The 8,086-nt window shown below is 38.3% G+C and overlaps 2 pseudogenes; one reads left to right on the forward strand and one right to left on the reverse strand.

Moving 5' to 3' along the window:
• Window positions 1-691: 691 nt before the first annotated feature.
• On the forward strand, window positions 692-5,164 carry LOC147424060 (uncharacterized; annotated as a pseudogene).
• A 1,399-nt stretch (window positions 5,165-6,563) lies between these two features.
• Window positions 6,564-7,514, reverse strand: LOC147424061 (putative RNA-binding protein C660.15; annotated as a pseudogene).
• Window positions 7,515-8,086: the final 572 nt, after the last annotated feature.

The following is an 8,086-nucleotide window of genomic DNA, read 5'->3' on the forward strand; positions in this document are numbered from 1 at the left end:
CCAAGTATAGAGGACAACTTTGTAGGAGAGGTTCTAAGGTGTGCCTGTTCAGGTGCTTCAAACTCCAAAAAGCTTAAACGTGACTGTATTACTTGCTGTGAAAAGTGCAGAGTATGCACAAAGCCAAGAAAGTCAATGCTTGCTTTTGATTATATTCCAATAGGACCTCAACTGAAGCTTCTTACAAGGAGTAGAACCTTTTGTCATGAGCTATTGAGTTTGTGGCGCCATAAAAATCAATGGTGTAAGGGAGATGCATTTTCTACGGGAAGGCATATAAAGGAATTTTGGGATGGAACAAAATTCCAAGGAGTGAAGAACTTTTGGGACCCATTGTCAACATATGAGCTGCCAGTTGTTTGCTCTACACCTGGATGTAAGAAGTCTTACACGACTTTTCCCTTTGACAAACGCTCTCAAAAACTTGAAGATGCATGGGATGCTGATCGAGCAGTGTACACTTTTATCTGCTCCGAATGCAAGGAAGAAATCGAATGTGAGAAAAGGTTGTGCAAGGTAATGATGTCTATCTTCCTCTTTTTCTTAGCAAAATATACACTGAATGTCCTTACTTACTCTGATTGTTGGTGTGCATAATCAGGGTGACCCTAGAAATATAGCTCTCTTGTTGCATTGGGACGGGTTTCAAATTTCAAGAACCACACAAAAAAGTTGTGGGGTTGTGGAGATTATGGTGCTCAATGCTGGAAAACAAAACTCTATGGATATCATGCCAGTCTTGTTTATTCCACAAAGCTGCAAAAAGATTATTAAGTCTTCCGGAGATGTCTTCGGATCATTTCTGAAACCATTAGTGGATGAGTTGGAATCACTGTATATTGATGGAGTGGATGTATTATATGAGTATCCACTAGAAAACATCTTTGATGATACGAGGGTGGAATCTAAATTCTGTAAGATACGAATTATGGTTATGATGGTTACCGGAGACCATCCGGCCCAATGCAAGATTGGCTTGTTCAAAAATGGGGGACAAGAGTTCTGCAGGAGAGATAAGCCACATGCATCACTTGCAAGAGATAGGCCTGGACTAGAAGGGAGGTATATTTACAATGAAAATCGCTTACAAGTCAGATACCCACCAGTTGCAAGAACAACAAACGAGATGGTTCATGCCATAGCTGAGGCAAAGAGGTGTTGTACTTTTGCTGAGAAGGATGAGATTTGGAAGAAAGCTGGTTTATCAGGGGAGTCAATACTTTGGAGACTCTTTGACTTATATGGATTTGACGCCTCTCTTGACTTGGTTTTTGATGTAATGCACACCTTGTCTCTAAATGTTTTCAAGAAGTATATTGCACACTTATTCCAGAATGCAGATTCTTCAGTGAAGAAAAATATTGATGAAGCCACTTTGACTGTTACAAAATTGGCACCAACATCTAGATTCTTCAGTGAAGAAAAATATTGATGAAGCCACTTTGACTGTTACAAAATTGGCACTAGCATCTATTCGCTATGGTCGGTGGCCAAACTCACCAAGTGTCTATTATGAATCCTTCAAGGCGGAAGAGAATCAAAAGTTTATGCAGTGGTGTCTACCATATATTCTAAGAGTCGTAGATGGTATTCCGCATGAGATGCAAACTTTAGGAATCTTGTTGGTGGACATAGCACATAGCTTTTATGGCTACAGTCGAGAACATGGAATGTCGGCTACTGACATTCAGGTTATCAAATCCTTGATGCAATCTTGGAGAATCCGAAAGGAGGAATACTCAGGAGCAAACTCATCACCCTTGGAGCATGTAGCTGGAAGTGGGGAACTACTTGAGGATATTTTGCGGCATGGACTACATGACATATATTGGTGCTATATGTTCGAACGTTTAGTGAAAGCGTACAGTGCTATCAAAACAAATAGCATAAATGATGAAGCATCTTTTGTACAATTCTATCTGAGAATGTTTTTCACAAAAGTATTCCAAGCAATCCAACATGATAAAGATGCCCTGCTACCTTGTGATAGAGTCCTACAACAATTGCATAGTGTATTGGGTCAAACTACTGCAGCTGATTGTGCAATCGGGGCCTCCATTGAGTGCTGCACTTCACATCTTGATGGACTATTCAACGTTACTTCTATTGGAAAGGCAAGATCGTTGTGGAACGACATCTTAAAGTATGGCAAGAGAGCATCTTGTACTGATAACATTCTTATGAAGGGTATTGCAATATCAAAGAGGAGGGGTAATTATAGGGTTCCAACATCTGAGGAGGTTACCTACTTAAGGAGCTTTTGGAACATCGATGATGAAATCTTTTCATTTGGTGATGTGCAAACATATGACAAAGTCTTCTATAAAGGAGAACTTTTCAAGATTGGCAATGATGTAGTTGTAAAGGTGGACGCGTTAGACACCTTGTCTGAGGAGAGAGGTCATTGGAAAGCTCGCATAACCTCTTTCTTCTCCATGCAGCTTGATGGGAAAGCAATGATGTTTTTTGGTGCAACTTACTACAAACAATGTATTACAGGAGACAATTATTCAGAGGAACTAGTCATAGATACAATGACTGGAATGAGCATTCTTCAGAAAACACCGCTTCCATTTACTTGGGATAGTGTGCGGCCTATCTATTCTTTGCTTCATAAATTTATCCCATTGCCATTACCGAGGAGCCAAAGATTGATTGCATATGAAGTTAAGGACCTAAAGCAGAGGGCTAAGCTACTAATGGAAGGCAATTGTGGGAATGTACCCTTGTGGTTGGAGCATGATGACATTGTCAAAGTCCGTTTAGAAAACAATGGTACAATACAATTCAAGCATGCTGTTGTAAGATGTGTACAATGTGACAGCAAAATCACAAAGCTTGCTATTTTGAAATCTGATGCAAGTGATCCTCATATATGGAAAGTTCATGAGGAGGAAAACACATGGAGAGATTGGGATTCTTGTGTTCTTTTAATCAAAGATTGGATTGTACTAAAACGTAAAAAAGTTATAAATCTTGGAGAAAGTGATCGATGGATCCCTATTTTATGGAGATGTCCATAAGTCAAGGACATGAGAAAAAGACATTCATAAAGTACTTGATCACATAAGGCTTTTGCTATTAGAGAATTAAATGATTTTGTGGTTTGAATTTTATTATATGTTTGAGCATTGTTCTCTCTATGATTTATTTTCATCTTAACTTTTTGTATTGTTCGAGTTATATCTCAAGTGGCACAAATTGAAACTTTTTGGAGTCTATCTTATCTGCATATGTCGACTACTCTTGTAGGGCTCGCATGGATCTTCCACAGTCAATTTTTCAGCAACTAGTTTCACTTCCTCATGAGGAGACTGTGAAACTACTCGACGCTTGGAGGGAACATCACTCTTTGGGTAACAAAAGGGTTGTTGGTAACTCAACTAGTTCTCTTCCATATGATCCGATCATATATGATCAAGTCTTTAGAGCTCCTCCTCCTAAACATAGAGAGCACAATAAGTTGTATGCTAGAGAATTTCTTAAAAAAGAGGATCATGGTCAGTATAGAGTGTTGTGTGCAAATTATGGGATGGTGCGAGGGTGGTTTGCAAAGGTAGGGCCAATTGCAGATTTGAGACATAATAGCAAGGGTAAAGATATGGTTTTGAGTATCATCCGAGAGAAGATGGGTGAGCTAAAGCCAGTGAAAGTATATGGTGTGGAATATTTGTGGAAAGAGTCCGACATTTACAATTGGTGTATAAAGTCATTGGCGTCCAAAAGAAAGTGGACCAAACAAAAGGCTTGCAAAGGCGCTATAATGGTATAAGTTTTTGTATTATCTTTTTATTTTGCTTTCAAATCATATGCTATGTAGATGTTTATCTTATTCTTGAGTTATGTTACATTTTTAAGGATACTCATGATGTTCAAGAGCTTGACAATGATGGTGTAGAGAAAGAGACAGAATTATCATCAAAGGTAATAGTATAGAATGATTTTTAAGAGTTTTGATATTAAGTTTCTTATTGAGTAATTTTTATTAGGACGAGGATGCTTCCAAGCAAAGTTATGATGAGAACTTTGTAGATGTGGTAGAGGGCGATAAAGACATCTCAGAATCCACACTAGTAATTGATATATACTATTCTTTATACAAGTGTAATGCCGATCTTTTTAAAGATTTTTTAAAGTTTTGTGTATGTCTTATGTATTCAGAAAGAACCTGATGTATACATTCCAGAAATATCTTGGGACAATGATGAAAATCATATGGCTGCATATGAGGTATATGAAGATCATGCTACTTCTTTTGCTCTCTCTCATTTCATATCTACATGATGATTTATTTATGTGAAAATGTTGGCTTAGGAGTATCAAAATTTTATGAAAGAAAATATCTTTTCTAGTGCACTAGGAGATGTGGATTCAATGTCTTTGTCTGCTGGTGATAAGTCTCATGAAACTTCAATCGAGAAGCCGGTGAGATTTTGTTCATGTTTTTTTCCCATTGTGTAACATTTTTAGAGATGTAAAAAATATCAAGTTGTGTTTTTTGTGTTGGTAGATATCGGATAAGTTAAATAAAGTTGAAAAAATTGCATCTAAAGGGTGCGATGAAGAGCATTCTAGAAAGAGTACTCGAAAACGGAAGGTATTCAAATTATACTATTAAACTAATGCTAATTGTAAACTTGTTAAATAAATGTCATTAAAGTAAGCTTGGGTTATGTCTTAGGCTACAACTAAGCTTGCTGAACTCCTTCAAAAAAAAAAAGAAGGGTCAAAAGCTAAGAGGATTCAAAAGTCAAAGGTAGCTGTTTTGTTTTTTGTTGATGGCTCTAAACACTTATACTATGGTAATAAATCTAAAGTAATGTGTCTTGTCTCTCTTTTTAGGATGTTGAGAAAGATGTTTTTGTTTCTAATGAGAAGGCTACCTTGGAAGTGCAGGTTTGTTTTCAATCTTACAAATATATCTTATGCTTACTCTCGAAAAGATTGCAACCATATTCTCTAATTTAACTCTTTATTGTGTAGGCACGCAAACTCACTAGAGAAGATCAAGAAACCATTCTGATGAAATGGTTTGGGGTTAGAAGAGTGGAAGAAGTGTATCCATTTGTGAAGCCTACTTACATGGCTTTAAAAAAAACAAACTCCTTTTTTTGTAGAAAAACGTGTGAAACTAGCTCTTCTACTATGTGTGAAGATTTGGTAGCTTGGCTTTTATTAGAAGGCATGATGATTGTAAGACTTGAAAAGATTGGCTCTCTTTCTTTGAAGGATGTAGAAGTAGCTAATGATAAAGACTAATGGTTGTATGATGGACTTTGTAAGAATTTTTGAGAGACATCTATATGAAAGTGATCATTTTTAGTTTTCTATTTAATCTTTATCTCTTTTAGTCAAAAAGTATGTGCTATTTTGTATATGCTATGTTAAATTGATTATTTATGTGGATTATTATAATACAACTACATAGATAGCATTGTGTGGTTACAACTATGTAGATGAAAGAAGAATTTCTTACTATATGGTTAGTTAAAACTCCCATATAGCTATAATATTATGGCTACAGCCATATAGGAGAATCCGAGTCAAACTAGTAAGAAATATTGCTATATGGTTACTTAAAACTCCCATATAGCTATAATATTATGCTTACAACCATATAGGAGTATTCTCATTATTACTAGTTTGCACTCTTACTAGATATGTGTATTCAATCTAGTAAGTTGCCTAGTAATTATATTTTTTTTGCTATATAGAAATGCGTCCAAAGTTCCTTGTGATGTGTCATGAGAGCATTTGCAAGTTGTGGTTGTGAATATCGCAGTGCTGGGTTATTTCCTGAAATTTCTTGCTCCCATGTCTTGCAGACTTCCACTGTTGGCACCTTCTCTCTAAGGGTATGATGGGGCTCTTTTCTGGCCATTATATGCAGAGGACCCTGTGGAGAAATCGCAAGTGTTAATACTTAACACTATGGCTGGCCCCCCTGTTGTTTATTACTGGTTGGGTTGTAATAGGCACATTATTTTCAGAGGTCTTCTGTACACAGCTAGTATCATCCCCTGCCAAAGTAGTAATATTTTAGGAAGCAGCAGCAACGTACGTGCAGCCCGCATGCACTAAAGAGGGTGCTAATATTTTTGTGGCTATCATGGTTTGGGAAGGTTTGGGAATCAGATTTTGCTGTTGGCGAACTTGTAGGACAAGGTGGGTTGCAGGCCCTCTTAATTCCAACAACGACGATTTTCATTCTACATAATTCTGGCACTGTGCAAAAAATCTCTTAACTTTGAAACGGCATCGCTCAGCTGCGTGATCAAGCTCCATACCACATGTAGCTCTAAAGTCAGCCTTCACTGATGACAGTATGGGTAAAGTTCTCCCCCATGTTTCCGAGTAGAAGCTGCAAATAAAAATGTAGGTAGCTACTTTTTGAGCACAGGTAGCCATGGTTGGTGGCATGGACTTGGATGGCTCAAAGAAGTATTCATAGTGTCATTTCTAGAGGCAACAACTTCACCTTTAAGTACAATAAATGTCTGGCCCTTTCACATGATACTACAATTGATGCAGCCTTGGTTGTACCCTGCGCAGGTGAGAGCAGTCTAGGAGTGGATGTCAAGCATGTCCTCAATTGCTGTTTTGGGGGGCTGTAAGGCAGCTTTGATTTCTACCTCTAGAATGGTAGCGATTAATTGGTCAGAAACCAACAAAAAAGGTATAAGAAAAACAGAATTTGAATGTTCAAAAGAGGTAAATTTCTTCTTGATGGGCTCAGTATAGACTCAGAACATACTCTTCTGCAATTCAAAAGACATAAATTTCCTCTTAATGAACTCAAAATAGACTCAGAACACTCTTTTGCCATATATGATCAGATAACGCTGTCTGACTGTAGCAATGCATGATGCTTCTTTAACAAATGTAACAAATCCAAATCCTCTAGATTGGAAGTGGCCACTAGTCTGAGTACTCATGACTATAGCTTCCTCGACTGGTCCAAATTTAGCTTCAAAACAATCCTTCAAATCATCTCAGTATTGCGGTGTTTTCCCTCCAAATTAAAAGCGACTAGAAAATGGACGCAATCAACCACAACTCGAATTTGAAAATGTCTACCTGACCCTACAGAAGGTGACAGGCCCCCCACAAAGATCTTGATAAAACGAAGATTTTCTGTATATCCACCAAAGGGTTGCCACTCCCCTACCCATGGAGTTATAATTAGAATTGACTGGGAGTGTTTGACCATCCACTTGATGCGACACTTTGCTGGCAAGGGCTAGCATTGCCATAAAGAAACCATGGCCCCATTAGGAAACAACTCCAAGAAGAAGCTGAATTAATCGTTAAAGGAAACCCCCATTTGGCATCCCAAGTGCTGCAACACGCACATACACCAACATAGATATAACAAAAAATAATGAAAGTTCAAAGACCATCACATATCTTGTGCATTATCAAGAGCCCATAGATGGATCTAAGAAAGTTAATGTCTGCTGTAATATCACTCCAGAATGCACTACCTCCAGGCGCATGTTCAAACAGGGAAACATCAAAACTGTGAGCTCTTGGAAGCCTTAAATCTACATTGTGCCAACAGTCCCATGGGTTGCCCATTGTATTTGCATGGGTGTGGCGGAGCTATAGAAAAGCACTCCATCATTACTGAACTCAGGTAACAAGTAAGCATGATGAGATGGAAGGTCCAATCTTCCAAGACCAGCAATGCAAACGTGCATCCATCTGAATTGTATTGGCCAAGGCGACTACCAAATGTTCCAACTCGCACACGACTTGAGGGTGAAGGAATAGGGAAGCCTGGTGAGCTTTTTGGTCACAGAAGTCCCTAGGGAGTGATGGATAGGTGGAGGAAGGCCATTCTCAACAGGATTCCCGAAACTTCTACAAGAAGAAAGATGCCTTGCAAAAAAATTGACAAGAATAGGAAAATTGATTTTACCAGGAGAACTAGTCAAAGGTGGATGTGACTGCTGGCAAAAATGACGAGTGTCTTCTTGCTGAACACTTGGAAAGAATCACACAACAACAAATGAGCACCACACAACACTTGCCCTAGGCAGCAACAAATCGAGGAACCTGACATCAACTCCCACTTTCCAACATA

The sequence above is a fragment of the Adiantum capillus-veneris genome, chromosome 26 (genome assembly GCF_014529385.1).
Source record: "Adiantum capillus-veneris isolate H3 chromosome 26, ASM1452938v2, whole genome shotgun sequence".
NCBI classification, from domain to species: Eukaryota; Viridiplantae; Streptophyta; class Polypodiopsida; order Polypodiales; family Pteridaceae; genus Adiantum; species Adiantum capillus-veneris.